This window comes from Canis lupus, chromosome 33 (genome assembly GCF_003254725.2).
Source record: "Canis lupus dingo isolate Sandy chromosome 33, ASM325472v2, whole genome shotgun sequence".
Taxonomy (NCBI): Eukaryota; Metazoa; Chordata; class Mammalia; order Carnivora; family Canidae; genus Canis; species Canis lupus.
In genome coordinates, this window is record NC_064275.1 from 14,724,445 (window position 1) to 14,742,855 (window position 18,411).

The 18,411-nt window shown below is 41.7% G+C and overlaps 1 long non-coding RNA gene across 1 annotated transcript; it reads right to left on the bottom strand.

The window, feature by feature from the left end:
* Positions 1-4,909: 4,909 nt before the first annotated feature.
* LOC112641238 (uncharacterized) lies at positions 4,910-18,148 on the bottom strand. The gene is made up of 3 exons (XR_003124565.3): positions 18,068-18,148; positions 17,319-17,447; positions 4,910-5,592 (listed from the first exon to the last, which is right to left on the bottom strand). It is a non-coding gene; the product is annotated as an uncharacterized LOC112641238 (long non-coding RNA).
* Positions 18,149-18,411: the final 263 nt, after the last annotated feature.

Here is an 18,411-nt window from a genome sequence, read left to right on the forward strand (position 1 = left end):
AAACCGCTGTGCCACCCAGGGATCCCGATCATATGATATTTCCACTTTTAATTTTTTGAGGAACCTCCATACTGTTTTCCACAGTGGCTGTACCAATTTATATCCCTATCAAGATTGCCAGAGTGTTCTCTTTTCTCCACATCCATGCCAATGGATTACTTACTGTCTTTTTTATGTTGGCCAATCTGACTAGAGTGAGGTGATACCTCATTGTGGTTTGGATTTCCATGTTCGTGATGATGGGTGATGTTGAGCATCTTTTTCTGTGCTTATTGGTCATCTGTATGTCTTCTTTTTTTTTTTTTAATTTATTTATGATAGTCACACAGAGAGAGAGAGAGAGAGAGGCAGAGACACAGGCAGAGGGAGAAGCAGGCTCCACGCAGGGAGCCCGACGTGGGATTCGATCCCGGGTCTCCAGGATCGCGCCCTGGGCCAAAGGCAGGCGCCAAACGGCTGCGCCACCCAGGGATCCCTGTATGTCTTCTTTGGAGAAATGCCTGTTCATGTTTTCTGCCCATTTTTAAAATGAATTATTTGGGTTTTCTTGGGTGTTGAGTTGTATAAGTTCTTTATATATTTTGGTTATTAACCATCATTTGCAAATATCTTCTCCCATTCAGTAGTTTGCTTTTTCATTTTGTTGATAATTTTATTCGGTGTGCAAAAAAAACCTTTTTATTTGATACAGTCCCAATCAATAATTTTGGCTTTTTTTGCCTTTGCCTGAGGAGACAGACCAAAACTAATATTGCTAGGACAATGTCTGAGAGTTTACTTCCTATGTTTTCTTTTAGTTTTATGGTTTCAGGTCTTACATTTACCTCTTTAATCTATTTTGAGTTTATTTTTGTATATGGTGGGACATATACAAAAGAGGGACACTAATTTTTTTTAATTATGGCCCACTAGTAGAGATTTGTGCATGCTTTAAGTATGATGAGGTATAATTTTATTTCCTTAGATATCTGTGCTGTAATGTTTATCTAGGATTTATTAATAGCTATTTTGCTTATACGCTAAATGTACATATTCATTGTAAGATATATTTGGATTTCAAACTAATATTAGTTGTCATATTTTGCTTTTTTTTTCTATTTATTTATTTTTTAAAGATTTAGTTATTTTTTAGAGAGAGAGGAACTCCAAGCAGACTCCATGCTAAGTGCTAGCCTGACACAGGACTTGAGCTCATGACTCCGAGATTGTGCCATAAGCATCTTTACTATGTTGTATTCCCTTACATTATTTTTCTCTATAAGTAGTTGTTAATTATGTTACCTGGTAGTTTTACTTGAAGCAAATATTATTTTAATAAACTTGAGAGTGGAGAAGTTCTTTGCTTCATGGTATTAAAGTCAGAAACCCTAAAACAGAATTGGCTATGTGAAAATTAATAGCCACTCTATGAAAAAGAAGACAAAATTACCACAATATAAATGTGTGTATGATAAATTTGTGGAAATATTTGCAAAATATGATGCTGAAAATAATTAATTGTGGGACACCTCGCTGGCTCAATTGGGAGAGCATGCGACTCTTGATCTCAGGGTTGTGAGTTCGAGCCCCACATTGGGTGTGGAGTCTACTTTAAAAAAAACTAACTGCTTTAAATATTTTATAAAGTTCTACAAATCCATTGGAAAAGGTGAAGCCCCTCCCCAGAAAAATGGGCAAAGACTTCAACAGGCAATTCCCAAGAGAAAGGATACAGATGCAAATAATATACTTTTTATTTTTAAATTATCTTTAAAAAGATTTTATTCATTTATCTGACAGAGAGACGAGAGAGAACAAGCAGAGAGAGCAGCAGGTGGAAGAATAGGGAGAAGAGGCTCCCCACGGAGTAGGAAGCCCAACTTGGGGCTTCATCCCAGGACCTTGGGATCATGACCTGAGCCGAAGGCAGATGCTTCACTGATTGAGCCATGCAGGCAGCCCCAATAATGTACTTTTAAAATGCTTATCCTCATTAATAATCAAAGAAATGTAAATTACAAGGTAAAAAAGTACATTTGGATTTCAGAATGATCAAATGAGAAAGTCTTAAAATCAAGTATATGTGATATTTAAATGACATTTACTTTGTTAGGGAGAGACGATGGAGGATGGCAGCTTGTTATACTATGAAATTGCAGAGATTTTCCATTTAGTGTGGTTACTGTTTTCCAATGCCACAATTCAAATTTTTTAGTCATCTCTTAGTGGAAGAGGACATTGGTTGCATTACTTTCCTTTTGTCTATAACAGTTTTTTTTTTAATTTTTATTTATTTATGATAGTCACACATAGAGAGAGAGAGAGAGAGGCAGAGACACAGGCAGAGGGAGAAGCAGGCTCCATGCACTGGGAGCCCGACGTGGGATTCGATCCCGGGTCTCCAGGATCGCGCCCTGGGCCAAAGGCAGGCGCCAAACCGCTGCGCCACCCAGGGATCCCGTCTATAACAGTTTAAAAGATTTCAATTTTCAGGATGCTTGGGTGGCTCAGTGGTTGAGCGTCTGCCTTTGGCCCAGAGTGTGATCCTGGATCCTGGGATCAAGTTCCACATCGGGCTCCCCGAGGGAGCCTGCTTCTCCCTCTGCCTGTGTCTCTGCCTCTCTCTCCCTCTCTCTCTCTCTCTCTTTCTCTCTCTCTCACATGAATAAATAAATATTTTTTTTAAAAAAGACATGACTAAAAATGATTTTTAAAAAAGATTTACTTATTTATTCATGAGAGACACAGACACAGAGAGAGAGGCAGAGACACAGGCAGAGGGAGAAGCGGCTCCTCGCAGGGAGCCTGATTCAAGACTCCATCCCAGATCCCAGAATCAGGACCTGAGCTGAAGGCAGGAGCCCTACAGCTGAGCCACCCAGGCATCCTAAAAATGATTTTTTAGTCATTATGCTTTAACAGAGGCAAAATTACTTAAAATGGTGTCATGTAAACACAAGTGCTCTGCTGGCTAAAAATCACACCAAATGTTTATGTATATTAATATATATATAGTCTGGGACACCTGGGAGGCTCAGCGGTTGGGCGTCTGCCTTTGGCTCAGGGAGTGATCCTGGAGTCCCGGGATCGAGTCCTACATTGGGCTTCCTGCATGGAGCCTGCTTCTCCCTGTATGTCTCTGCCTCCCTCTCTCTGTGTCTCTCATGAGTAAACAAATAAAATCTTTAATAAATAAATAAATAAATAATCTCAATTTTCTTCAGGTTTTTTTAAGAACATAAAAATTCATATGTATGCACTACCAAATTTATTTTCTTTCATTTAATTATTTGTTTGTTTGTTGGAGTGGACCATAGGGGAAGAGAAGAACTTATTTTCTTTTTTTTAAGATTTTTTATTTATTTACTTGGAGAGATAGAGCAGAGCATGCAAGAACATGAGTTGCAGGGAGGGGCAGAGGGAGAGAGAGAAGCAGGGAGCCTGATGCCGGGCTCTATCCCAGGACTCTGGGATTATGACCTGAACTGAAGGCAGACACTTAACTGACTGAGCACCCAAGTGTCCTGAGAATAACTCATTTATTACACCAATGATACAATATCTTCATTGTACAGATCCCTCTTCTCTTGCCCAAACTTTTGTGGCCCAATGTTTTAGAAATTAGAAATTATCTGATTCCAGAAATCAGATAATATAATACATATGCCATAGTATACGAGAGTCCCAGGAGGTCTCAGATGGTATAACATATCCAAACACATTAACATTTCACCAGCAAAATCTATTTATGTAATATAAGTTACATACAAAATTTTATTCACATAGTATAGATTCAGGGCAGGTGTTACTGCCAAATGAGTTCCTGTCAAACTTAGAATATATATTTTATTGCATTACAGATACGCACATAATATATATACATATAATGTGTACATTTACATATCTACATATGCACACTTGACTATTAAAGTTCTTATATCCATTCAAGGATGTTAGAGTTAGTAGATTCATTATTGAACAAACAATTAGATTTAATGTCCATCTTCATTTAGATATTTTCCTTGGCTATGTGAAGGGCACTATTTTTCCCTGTCAAGGTGCAGTGTGGGAACCTCTGTAATTTGAAGAAATAATTATGTTTTCTTTTTCTTAGCCGTTCTACGTTGTCAATAGGGAATGGAAACAGCCATTAAGAACTTTCCAAAAGTACAGGCTTTACAAATAAACAGAATCAAATTTGAATCCCAGCTCTACCATTAGTTGGCACAATAATGAAATGTCAGTAGGAGTGCATGCAAATCAAACTTGGATTCAAATAGATTATCAATTTGCAGCCGTTGGTTAATGGTTTACTTTGGGAGAAGGAAAGGAGTAGCAACTGTAGATACAGGGAGGCTGTTAAATGCTACTATTTTATTTCTTGATTTTGATGGTTGTTGCATGATTGTGTTCACATTATGATAATTCATCAGGCTATATAGTTAGGATGCCTGCGTCTTTCTGCATGTTCTCCTTCTGTAAGTAATATTTAAATGTTTATTAGTAAAAAAAATAAATAAAAGTATCTTAAAAAATAGAGACACGTGGGGGTACCTGGGTGGCTTAGTTGGTTAGGCATCCAACTCTTGATTTAGCCTCAGGTCATAATCTCCGGCTCCTGGCTCAGCATGAGCAGAGAATCTCCTGCTTGAGATTCCCTCTCTTCTCTCTCTGCCCCACCCTCTGCATATTCACCCACCCTGTCTCTAAAATAAGTGAATCTCAAAAAAAGGTAGTGATACATTAACTTTCTATAATCCACAGATCCAATGTAGAAAATATTTCATAAAACTCATGTATAAAATCAAAAACATTTAATATCATAGATCTTATACTTAATATATTGATATTATTAATGATATATTTAATAATATCATAGATATTATTATAGATATTATTAAAAATAAATATAAAAGACAAAGAGGTTTAGTGATCAGCAACGAGATAATATATATGTAGGCATTAGTAAGTGCTGTTTAGGGGGTCAGTATGTCAGTATGCAGATTGAATCAAGCATTCTTTGATTAGATTTTTCCTGCTACTTCTGGAGTTCTGAGAGTATTTGTAATGAAATAATAAAAACAGCTGTGTAAATGGTTTAGTATTTTTATTACATATATTGAAAAAATTACTCAGAAGAAAATTTGCAAGCATCACCTTTTTTTTTTTTTTTTTTTTTCCTTCTCTACAGACTAGTGTTTTATGAAACACAGTTTGGTAAATGTTGATTTAAACTTTAATCTTATGGGCAACAGGAAGCCATTCAGTATTTTAAGAATAAAACTGACAATTTCATTCCCAGCAAAGGAGGATATGAAGGCTGGAATAGAGGTAGACAAGTAACAGATATGGGACTGGTTCAATAGTTGAGGCAGCAGATTATAGGAGCCTTAATCCTGTTAACTAGCAGGCTTACCTGAGGATAGAGAATTGACAGAAGAAATTTCAAAGTGATAAAATCTTGGCATTGCGATGACAGCGGTGGATACTGTAGTCTATGCGCAGATCCCTCTTGGATGATATATGTTTGTTCCAGTTGCTGGGAGGGCCACTGGCAGGGGCCAGCCCTTCAGAGATTGTCTCAACTGCAGAAACCTTGTTTGCACCTAGTGACTGGAAGAATAGGGCCAGTGTCATGTATGTGTGACCCGTTCATTCACCAACAGCCCGCGCCCAGAAGGGGCCTTGTGTATGGTTTAATGCTCTACTGTCATCATCCTCTTGGAAATCTTAATTTTTAAACAGTAACTCTTGCATTTTTAATTTTGCACTGAATCTCATAAAACATGTAGCTGGTATTAATGTGAGAGTATAAAGGCCTTGCCACCTAAGCCCATCTCAAGGTAACTCTGAAGTCATTTCTAGCTTCAGAGCTATTTAGATAGGGACACTGGAGGATCCCATAAGCACTTTTTGCTCCTTTTCCTGTTTCTATTTTTGCTAGGAGCTGCACCCCCACTTTATACATGCCTCAGAATGCAAATAGGAAATATTCTCCTTTTTCTTTTTGTTTAAAGATTTTATTTGAGAGAGAGAATAAGAGAGCACAAGCTGGGGGGCGGGGGCAGAGGCAGAGGGAGAAGCAGACTCCCCAGTGAGCAGGGAGCCTGATGCAGGACCGGATCCCAGGATCCTGGGATCATGAGCTGAGCTGAAAGCAGACACTTAACCAACTGAGCCACCCAGGAGCCCATATATCATCTTTGCAAGGGGCAAGTTGTTAATGATTTCTTTAGGATAGATAACATCTAAGGAAGGACCAGGTGACAATGACCAGGCAAAGCTATCATATGTGTATTACAGACCACTGGCACTAGATGTCTTGACATCAAGAGCCTCTGAGTTCAAGGAATAATACCTGTGCCCTTGTCTTTGTTCTAACCAGTTCCTGGATGCTTGAGAGGACACGTACACCAGACCATGATCCTCAGTTTAAAAGTTTTAGACACTGAACACTGAAGTCTCCTTTCTTCTAGGCCTGCTGGCATCACTTTAGAGTCGGTTGAGGCATGTGTTGGGCTGCATTAAAGTTGACTTTACTTCTGCAGCTTAATCTTGCTTGACTGCCCTTTCTTCTATGTACCTTAGTCCCAAGGCATCTTTAATAGGCTTCCTACCCACTAACCTCCATCTCATCTTCCTGGAGAACTCAAACTTCAACCATATGGTAGCTGAGGCTGAGAAAGGAGTCAAGGACAACTCAGAGATGGTTTGCCCTGACCTTAGTGGATGATGATGCCTTCCACAGATGAGGAGGCCCCAAAGAAGAAGAGCAGCTTGGGGAGGGAACATGAGAAGTTGTGTTTATGATTTCAGTTTTGTGCTTTTAATTTTGATGTGACTGAAGGTCATCCACAAGGACACAAGTACTTGTGAGATAATAATCTAGAGTTTTCAGAAATTTGGATTGGGGTCATGGGCTGATTCTAAGGAGTGAATGCTGTTGTCCAAGAATAGTATATAAAGAGAGGGCTAAGAGGGGACAATCATTATCTAAGAGTTTAGTCAAAAGATTAAGTTGGAAGGATGGAGAAAGAGCAAGCTGGGAGAGAGAGGGGATCCAGGAGTGAATAAGTATGGGTGAAAGCATAACTGAAGTGGGTTGACATGTATGGTGTCTAGAAGCAAAAAAAGGAACTGGTGACTCAAATTTCATCAGAAATTTGGCTATGAGAGAAAGACAAGAGATTGGAATAGCTGGTAAGAATCCAAGATCATAGAAAGTAATTTTTAAATTCTTTTATATTTTTAATATTGAAAACAGTTGAGGATGTTTATTTTGCTAAAGAAAACAATGCACACCTTTCTTACAAGAGGCATGATTAGTTTCTAGGATGACTGGCAGAAAATTAACTGGTGGCTCTTTTTTTTAGTATTTGAATTAAACCTTCACCTCTCTGTTCCCAATTGCCCCAAATGGTGGTAGTTAATTGTAGGTTTTGCTATGTGGAAATTTCCTGGAAATCCTTCAAAAAGGATGCTGCTTTTAAATCAGAGGAATGATGAGCCTAGTCTCCCCAGTTCATCCTGCTTGACTTTCTTAGTGGCAAATCACCAGAGGGCGTACTTGTCACACTGCCTTAGAAATGGGATTGGTGTTGGTGAATTCAAGCAGAGTAGAAGGCCAAAAGGAGGAGGAAAAGGGAACATGTTTAATGCTATACCTAAGTGTTCAGGTCAAGGACAATGACCATTGACCATCTCTTGACTTTAGCTACCATGGTAAAACATTATCAACAGGCCAGGTGGTAGCAGGGATATCCTTTTCCCTTTTGCCTTCAAAAATTATCTCATTTGCTTTCATTTATTTCATTTGACCTGATCCACTCTCTCTATAGTTATTTCAACAAGTATTTACTGAGCAATATCATGATTATTCAGGCACACTAGATAGTGATGACATGACAATTAATAATACAGATGAAAATCCTTGCCATCATAGAGCATATATTTTACTGTGATGAGGCCAAAAATAAGCTAAATATGTTAGTATATATACATATACATATATATATATATTTTTAATTGGAGTTCAATTTGCCAACATATAGAATATCACCCAGTGCTCATCCCCTTGAGTGCCCCCCCAGTGCCCATCACCCAGTCACCCCAACCCCCACCCACCTCCCTTTCTACCACCCCTTGTTCGTTTCCCAGAGTTAGGAGTCTCTCATGTTTGTCACCCTCACTGATATTTTCACTCATTTTTTTCTCCTTTCCCCTTTATTCCCTTTCACTATTATTTACATTCCCCAAATGAATGAGACTATATAATGTTTGTCCTTCTCCGATTGACTTACTTCATTCAGCATAATACCCTCCAGTTCCATCCATGTCGAAGCAAATGGTGGGTATTCGTCATTTCTAATTGCTGAGGAATATTCCATTGTATACATAGACCACAGCTTCTTTATCCATTCACCTGTTTATGGACACCGAGGCTCCTTCCACAGTTTGGCTATTGTGGACATTGCTGCTAGAAACATCAGGGTGCAGGTGCCCTGGTGTTTCACTGCATCTGTGTTTTTGGGGTAAACCCCCAACAATGCAATTGCTGGGTCGTAGGGCAGATCTATTTTTAACTCTTTGAGGAACTTCCACACAGTTTTCCAGAGTGGCTGCACCAGTTCACCTTCCCACCAACAGTGTAAGAGGGTTCCCCTTTCTCCGCATCCTCTCCAACATTTGTGGTTTCCTGCCTTGTTAATTTTCCCCATTCTCACTGGTGTGAGGTGGGGTCTCATTGTGGTTTTGATTTGTATTTCCCTTGATGGCAAGTGATGCGGAGCATTTTCTCATGTGCATGTTGGCCATGTCTATGTCTTCCTCTGTGAGATTTCTGTTCATGTCTTTTGCCCATTTCATGATTAGATTGTTTGTTTCTTTGGTGTTGAGTTTAATAAGTTCTTTATGGATCTTGGATACTAGTCCTTTATCTGATAGGTCATTTGCAAATATCTTCTCCCATTCTGTAGGTTGTCTTTTAGTTTTGTGGACTGTTTCTTTTGCTGTGCAGAAGCTTTTTGTCTTGATTAAGTCCCAATAATTCATTTTTGCTTTTGTTTCCCTTGCCTTCATGGATGTATCTTGCAAGAAATTGCTGTGGCCAAGTTCAAAAAGGGTGTTGCCTGTGTTCTCCTCTAGGATTTTGATGGATTCTTGTCTCACATTTAGATATTTCATCCATTTTGAGTTTATCTTTGTGTTTGGTGTAAGAGAATGGTCTAGTTTCATTCTTCTGCACGTGGCTGTCCAATTTTCCCAGCACCACTTATTGAAGACTGTCCTTTTTCCAGTGGATAGTCTTTCCTGCTTTGTCGAATATTAGTTGACCATAGAGTTGAGGGCCCATTTATGTATTCTCTATTCTGTTCCATTGATCTATGTGTCTGTGTTTGTGCCAATACCACACTGTCTTGATGATCACAGTTTTGTAGTACAACCTGAAATCTGGCATTCTCATGCCCCCAGCTCTGGGTTTCTTTTTCAATATTCCCCTGGCTATTTGGGGTCTTTTCTGATTCCACACAAATCTTAAGATGATTTGTTCCAACTCTCTGAAGAAAGTCCATGGTATGTTGATGGGGATTGCATTAAATGTGTAAATTGCCCTGGATAGCACTGACATTTTCACAATATTAATTCTTCCATTCCATAAACATGGAATATTTTTCCATCTCTTTGTGTCTTCCTCAATTTCTTTCAGAAGTGTTCTGTAGTTTTTAGGGTATAGATCCTTTACCCCTTTGGTTAGGTTTATTCCTAGGTAACATGCTTTTGGGTGCAATTGTAAATGGGATTGACTCCTTAATTTCTCTTTCTTCAGTCTCATTGTTAGTGTATAGAAATGCCACTGACTTCTGGGCATTGATTTTGTAACCTGCCACACTGCCGAATTGCTGTATGAGTTCTAGCAATCTTGGGGTAGAGTCTTTTGGGTTTTCTATGTAGAGTATCATGTTATCTGCAGAGGGAGAGTTTGACTTCTTCTTTGTCAATTTGAATGCCTTTTATTTCTTTTTGTTGTCTGATTGCTGAGGCTAGGACTTCTAGTACTATGTTGAATAGCAGTGGTGAGAGTGGACATCCCTGTCTTGTTCCTGATTTTAGGGGAAAGGCTCCCAGTGTTTCCCCATTGAGAATGATATTTGCTGTGGGCTTTTTGTAGATGGCTTTTAAGATGCTGAGGAATGTTCCCTCTATCCCTACACTCTGAAGAGTTTTGATCAGGAATGGATGCTGTACTTTGTCAAATGCTTTCTCTGCATCTATTGAGAAGCTCATATGGTCCTTGTTTTTTCTCTTGTTGATATGATCTATCACATTGATTGCTTTACAAGTGTTGAACCAGCCTTGCATCCTGGGGATAAATCCCAGTTGGTCCTGGTGAATAATCTTCTTAATGTACTGTTGGATCCTATTAGCTACTATCTTGTTGAGAATTTTTGCATCCATGTTCATCAGGGATATTGGTCTATAATTCTCCTTTTTGGTGGGGTCTTTGGTTTTGGAATTAAGGTGATACTGGCCTCATAGAACAAGTTTGGAAGTATTCCATCCCTTTCAATATTTGGAACAGCTTTAGTAGAATAGGTATGGTTTCTTCTTTGAACGTTTGATAGAATTCCTCAGGGAAGCCATTTGGCCCTGGACTTTTGTGTTTGGGGAGGCTTTTGATGACTGCTTCAAGTTCCTCCCTGGTTATTGACCTGTTCAGGCTTTCTATTTCTTCCTGTTCCAGTTTTGGTAGTTTGTGGTTTTCCAGAAATGCGTCCATTTTTTCTAGATTGCCTAATTTATTGGCGTATAGCTGCTCATAATATGTTTTTAAAAACGTTTGTATTTCCTTGGTATTGGTGGTGATCTCTCCTTTTTCATTCATCATTTTATTAATTAGAGTCTTTTTTGTTTTTAATAAGGCTGGCTAATGGTTTATCTATCTTATTAATTCTTTCAAAGAACTAACTCCTGGTTTTGTTGTTCTACAGTTCTTCTGGCTCTATTTCATTGAGTTCTGCTCGAATCTTTATTAACTCTTCTACTTGGTGTAGGTTTTATTTGCTGTTCTTTCTCTAGTTCCTTTAGGTGCAAGGTTAGCTTCTGTATTTGAGTTTTTTCCAATTTTTTGAGGGATGCTTGTATTGCGATGTATTTCCCTCTCAGGACTGCTTTTGCTGTATCCCAAAGATTTTGAACAGTTGTATCTTCATTCTCATTAGTTTCCATGAATCTTTTAAATTCTTCTCTAATTTCCTGGTTGAGCCTTTCATCTTTTAGCAGGATGGTCTTTAACCTCCACATGTTTGAATTTCTTCCAAATTTCTTCTTGTGATTGAGTTCTGGTTTCAAAGCATTATGGTCTGAAAATATGCAGGGGACAATCCCAATCTTTTGGTACTGGTTGAGACCTGATTTGTTACCCAGTATGTGGTCTATTCTGGAGAAAGTTTCATGTGCACTTGAGAAGAATGTGTATTCAGTTGCATTTGGATGTAAAGTTCTGTAAATATCTGTGAAATCCATCTGGTCCAGTGTATCATTTAAAACTCTTGTTTCTTTGGAGATGTTGTGCTTAGAAGATCTGTCATTTTCAGAAAGGCCCGTGTTAAAGTCTCCCAGTATTAGTGTATTATTATCTAAGTAGGTCTTTACTTTGGTTATTAATTGATTGATATACCTGGCAGTTCCCACATTAGGGGCATAAATATTCATGATTGTTAGGTCCTCTTGTTGGATAGATCCTTTAAATATGATATAGAGTCCCTCTTCATCTCTTACTACAGTCTTTGGGATAAACTTTAATTTTCTGATATAAGGATTGCTACCCCTGCTTTCTTTTGAGGACCATTTGAATGGTAAATGGTTCTCCAACTTTTCATTTTCAGGCTGGAGGTGTCCTTAGGTCTGAAATGAGTCTCTTGTAGAGAGCAAATAGATGGGTCTTGCTTTTATATTCAGTCTGAAACCCTGTGTCTTTTGATGGGATCATTAAGCCCATTCACTTCAGACTTACTATTGAAAGATATGAATTTAGTGTCATCATAATACCTATTCAGTCCCTGTTTTTGTGGCTTCTTTGGGCTTCCTCTTTCTTTTACAGAGTCCCCCTTAATATTTCTTGCAGAGCTGGTTTGGTGGTCACATATTCTTTCAGTTTCTGCCAATTTTGGAAGCTCTTTATCTCTCCTATTCTGAATGAGAGCCTTGCTGGATAAAGTATTCTTAACGGGATGTTTTTCTCATTTAGGATCCTGAATATATCCTGCTAGCCCTTTCTGGCCTGCCAGGTCTCTGTGGAGAGGTCTGCTGTTAATCTAATATTTCTCCCCATATAAGTTAGGGATCTCTTGTCTCTTGCTGCTTTAAAGATTTTATCTTTGGAATTTGCAAGTTTCACTATTAAATGTCAAGGTGTTGGTTTTTATTGATTTTAGGGGGGATCTCTCTATCTCCTGGATATGAATGCCTGTTTCCCACCCAAGTTAGGGAATTTCTCAGCTATGATTTGTTCAAATATGGATTCTGGTCCTCCGTCCCTTTCAGTGTCCTCTGGAACCCCAATTAAACATAGATTTTTCCTTTTGAGGCTGTCATTTATTTCCCTTAACCTTTCCTCGTGGTCTTTTAATTGTTTTTCTCTTTTTTCCTCAGTTTCCTTCCTTGCCATCAACTTGTCTTCTACATTACTTACTCTTTCTTCTACCTCATTAACCCTCCTCGTTAGGACCTCCAGTTTGGATTGCATCTCATTTAATTGACTTTTAATTTCGGCCTGATTAGATCTAAATTCTGCAGTCATGAAGTCTCTTGAATCCTTTATCCTTTTTTCCAGAGCCACCAGTAGCTTTATAATAGTGCTTCTGAATTGGTTTTCTGACATCGAATTATAATCCAAATTCTGTAACTCTGTGGCACAGAGTACTGTTTATGATTCTTTCCTTTGTGGTGAGTTCTTTTTTCTAGTCATTTTGCTCAGTGCAGAGTGGCTAAAAATGAGTTGTACTTGTTAGAAGTGCAAACTCTTCTCTCTGTAGCATTCCAGCTGTTCTCTCTTTAAATCTTAGGTTGAATTTTGTAGGCTTTCAGGATGATTTGCAAGTTATCTAGGTAAGTTGGTAGGGACAAGTGACTTGGGGACCCTACTCCTCTGCTATCTTGCCCCCCCTCCAGTTAATGTTTATAGTATATTGCAAGCTGGTATATGCTGTGGAGAAAAATAAAGCAAGCAAAAAGGATTAGAGAGGGTGGAGGGAACTGCAATCATGCTACCTGCCTCTATATAGTTCTGTTTGACACAAGGATGTTTGGTGAAGCATCAATAGGGATTGAAATACAGCGAATCTACTGTACTCAAAAGTGCCTTTTCCTGACTAATCATGGTGCAGCTTCAGAAGGCTACAGGTGGTGACTATCTGCCTTTAAGTGGGGCACTCCTTGAAATGTGCTTCTGGGACATTTTGAGTTCTTGAGCTTTTTTTTTTTTTTTTTAAGATTTTATTTATTTATTAGAGAGAGAGAGAGTAGAGGGAGAAGCAGGCTCCATGCAGGGAGCCTGATGTGGGACTTGATCCCGGGTCTCCAGGATCACGCCCTGGGCTGAAGGTGGCACTACACCACTAAGCCACCGGGGCTGCCCCAGTTCTTGAGCTTTTGAACCTTTTGGATACGAACCTTTACCCAAGCTTTACAAACTCTATACTATAAACCTTTTGTGTTAATTTAAAAACACAAAATCAGGTATTATAGAATTAAAATCTTATATAGGTCCACAACATTCCATTAGTTGTATTCAACTGCATGGCCTGGTAGGCTGTCCCAGAAGTATACATGGGTTTGATTAGATACCCTCTTCATAGAGTCAGGCTGAGCATTCTCCTGGACTTGACATTGTTGATATTTTTGTATTGATAGTGTAAAGATTAAATCCAGTATCTTTTTGGGACTCAGAGCAAAGCTGAATAGTCTATAATTTATAGGCCTATCATAATTTTTCATTAAAAAGGAACATAACTTCTGCCCTTTTTAATCATAGCACATATGTCTTATTTTCCAGTGTTTCTTAATAAGAGCTAATGGTTTGACAGTGTGAGCTAATTTTTTGAGTATTTTAAGTTAAATGACAATTAGCCCTTCCTATCTAAAGCACATTTCAACATTTTCTTCCCAAGACAAGTCAGTTTTTACTTGTCTGTCACTCTTGGCACAGTTGGTACATATTATGTATATTAAATTGCAGTTAGTTTTTCAAACTTTAAAATTAAGGTTTGAAAAATTCTAGAGATATCAGTTATGAAATATGCCAAAAAGAGGGTAACATTTTCACTGCCCTTCTTCTTTTGATGATATCATTAATAATATTTTCTTTTTACCTTGTATTTTCCTTGCAACTTGTTATTTTGCTTGGGTCAACTGATTTTGTCCTGTAGATCTCCATATTTTCTCTTCATGAAGATAAGACCTTGAGTTAGTCTCAGAATTACAGGAAAACTCCAATTTAGAGTTGGTAAAGGAAAAGACAGGGCAGCACACTGGCCCATGTGGATGATCATCATTCTAACCACGCGGGGTAGTAGGCAAGTTAAGTGATAATTAGAATGATTAAGCCTCATTGTCTTTTCCTAGGTGTCCCATTTCTCTCTGTCTCTGTCTCTCCCCATCACCTACAGATCATCCTCTATGTCTCTTTCCTTGAGTTAAAGCCAGACAACTAGTCACTGTAAGAATCCTTCCCAATGAAAGCACACATTCCTTCTCTTGAGCCTATCTTTGTGTCTTCCTCAATTTCTTTCAGAAGTGTTCTGTAGTTTTTAGGGTATAGATCCTTTACCCCTTTGGTAAAAGTATTTTAGTATTTTATTTTATTTCTTTCCCATAGATCCATCTCAATTTCATTGTCTTTGTGTCTGTCTGCTAGGGGATGCAGTTCTTCCTCAGCCCAGTCTCACTGCAACACCACTGAGCTAGAAACAAAAAGGAGAAGCTGGACAGAAGTATTCCATATTCCTTCTGAATTTCTTTTAACCTCAGGCACATATGCTTACATTCATGATAATGTGGATTTATAAGAAAAGGAGAAAAAAGATCTTCTTCCTTCTTTGCAAAATGGTGTATCTGATATGGCCCTGGGACATGGAGTATAAAAATGGATGATGGCATATATACAAGCAGAACCCTGACTCACAACGTGCAGCAGCCTGCCCAGGAAGTCAACCCCCTTATCTATAATATACAGCCCAGGAAGCCAGCCTGCTAGAAGTTGTGGGGACCCACTTGGAACTCCAGAGTCGATTTGAAGATTATTTTAAGCTGAAGATATCTGAGATTCAACAGACTTAGAAAGAAGTCTTTTTGGAGCTTCTTTATCTGACTAAAAAAAGCAACTTCTGGGAAATGAGGCTACTGATTGGGAGACTAGGAGGTAAAATTCTGGGGAAAGTGAGGAGACTGAAGAGTGAGATATGGTGGCAATTGACAGGAAAATGCATATAACACTCCGTGCCCTCTGACTAGTACAAAGAAAAGCAAAAGCACAGCAACAACAACCCCAGCCAGTGGTGCAGCCCCTAACTCAGGAAACATTCATGATGAGAGAATATACTCCCCCTATGCTTTTTGATATAGTTGCCAAGTTCCAGCAAAAGGCCAAGGAAAGTATCCAGACATGGTTAGTGCAGCTATAGGGTGTGGTGGTGATGGAATTTCTCTGCCAAGGCCAGAGGTAGAGAAAATGAGCAACATCATCACATACCCTGCCTTCCAGCAGCACCTGCATGTATGCTGGGGTGTGTATTTGTGTGTACAAGTTACTCACTGCCTTCTAGAATGGATTATTCTAGCCTACAGGGAGGATTGCCAATGAGAGGGAACTTCCTGGGGAGGTGTAACCCTGGAAATCCCACATGAAGATATAACAAATTTTTAGGGAGTTGGGAATAAGACAGGCCACCTATGCTCCTGTCGCTAAGGCCCCTGATCCAGCCGTATTCACTGCAGGAACGGAAGCCAAGATACTCCAGTCTGCCCACAGTATCTGGTATGAGATGCTGACATCTATGCTGAGACCAATCATGGGACAAGACATTTATGATACTGGGAAATCTAGTTATCCTAAACATCTGCAAAGGGTCCAGTAAAACTAGCTCAGAAGCAAATGTGGTTTGATTTCATAGCATCATTGACCCCCACATGAAAAGATAGACCTGCAACCCCTGTGTTTGTCAGCCTGTGGAAGGCCTTAAAACCCCAACAGCTCAGATCTGCCCCATCTTCTCTATCATCCCAGACACCTCTCCTCTAGCAGAGGCCTCAGGGATACAGTCCTATTTGGGATGAGTTCCTCCCACAAGATGCAGGATGCAGGAATGCCTTCAGGTGAGGGCCACTGGAGGTGATCAGAGGCCTCATGTTGACTTCACCATTCACTGGTCCCCCAGAAATAAACAAAAGGTGACGGTTCTGGTGGATACTGGAGCCCAATGTACTCTAATAAATGGTAATTAACCCTTAAAATTTTTCTGGCCCCTTGAATGCCATGAATGGGTTGTGGAGGGAAAACTGTTATGGTCAGGAAGGTCCCTCTGACACTGCAACTTGGGTGTTCTCCCCCGTGAAAACCAGAGAGCATATTGGGTCTTGATAACCTACAAGGCCACACTCTGCAAACATTTGTTGGTGAATTCCACCTTCGTGTCACAGTAATCACACCAGTGCTGAGGGGAGATGACAACTGGGAACCAGTAAGCTGACTGACTCCATGCAAAATGCTAACTATCAAAAACATCAATTGCCTTGGGGGGCATAAGGAAATTGGAGAAATTACCCCAGAACTGCACTGAGTGGGCATTTTACACCCTGTCCCTTGTGCTTTCTACAGCCTAGTACGGCGGATTAGAAAGCCAGATGGCTCACGGTGGATGGCTGTGGGCTCCTGGGAAGTGAAAAAGGCAGTGCCTCCCATCCGTGCGGCTGTGCCCACCATTGCCACCACCTTAGACACCTTGGCCACGGTCCTTCATGTGTACCAGCCTATACTGGACTCAGCAAAGGCCTTTTCAGCATACTCCTGGCTGCTGAGTCACAGGTCAGCTTGCCTTCAGGCGGGAAAAGGGCAACAGTGGCCCTTTCAAGGGCTTCCCTTCAGTAGGCATTTGGGGGTTTGGGACAATGTTTATTCCTCGCCTGGGGCAGCGCCTCTGCCCCTTGTGCAGTTTGTAAAGGAGGGGCATATGCGGGCCTGGGGATCAGCGCAGCCAGCTGCCTTGAGAGGGCAGAAATTTCGGTGATGCAGAGTAGAGCTCTGGGCATCCCCCAAGGCAGGTTTGCATTTAAATTAGATGTACCGGGCCGCTGGGTGGCTGGGGGTGATCCTGGAGACCCCGGATCGAGTCCCACGTCGGGCTCCCTGCATGAGCCTCCTTCTCCCTCTGCCTGTGTCTCTCCCTCTCTCTCCATGTCTCTCATGAATAAATCTTAAAAAAAAAAAAAAATGAATTAGATATACCTGTGACACCCGGAGGATGGGGTGGACACCAGCTGAGGAAACAGGAGAGAACTCCTGCGACTTTGGTCCTTGCTCTGGAAGGGGCAGACGGTAGAGCAACGGCCCCTCGCGGAGTGCGCGGCGCTCCTGCAGGCGAGCCCTCGGGAGGAGCTTCCCTTCCAGGCGGGGCGCGCCCGGCCACCGCCCACTGCCCACCGCCGACCTCGCCGCGGCTCCTCCTGCCTCTCGCCTCCCGGCCCAGGGGCGCGCCCTCTCCGAGGCTCCCGGTCGCGAGGGCCGCAGGCGCCGCGAGGCCCCGCAGAGCGCAGGTCCCGTCCTCCAAACGGCCGGGCCTCCTCCTGGGGCGGCCCCGGGGCCTGCAGGGGGCGGGGGGCGTTCCCGCCGCTGCCTCGGTGCCTCTAGGTCAGCGCAGCCCGCCCCAGGGCCTGCAGTCGCGGTTCCCCAGCACCCTCGGGACGGAGGCGGGGCAGCCTGCGGGGGGGGGGGGCGCGGGGCTGGGGCCTCCTGAGCGCGGCCGGGGCTCCTTCGTGCAGGTATTTGGGCTCGGACCACGGGAGCCAAAGGATAGAAAAGCATCGCAATCATCACCTTCCGGCGTCAGGATATGCGGGAAGACACTTGGGTTCACCGGCAAGAGCCTGAGGCCTCACGGTCGCGCCCCCGCACGCCCCGCCCCGCGCACGCCCCGCACGCCCCTTGGCCTCCTTAGCCCGCAGCCCTGCACACCCTCGGACCCCCGCAGCCCCGCAGCCCCTCACCGCCCCCTGCACCCCCACCCCGCCCCCCGGCCCGGAGCCCGCGAGCCTCTGGACGGCAGCGCCGCCCCGACCCAGGTGAGGCCTCGACGCGGACGCCTGCGTCGGGGGCGGGCGGGTGCGGACGTGTCCCCTCGGGACGCGGGACTCGGGGTGAGGCCCCTCGCGTGCCCCCCG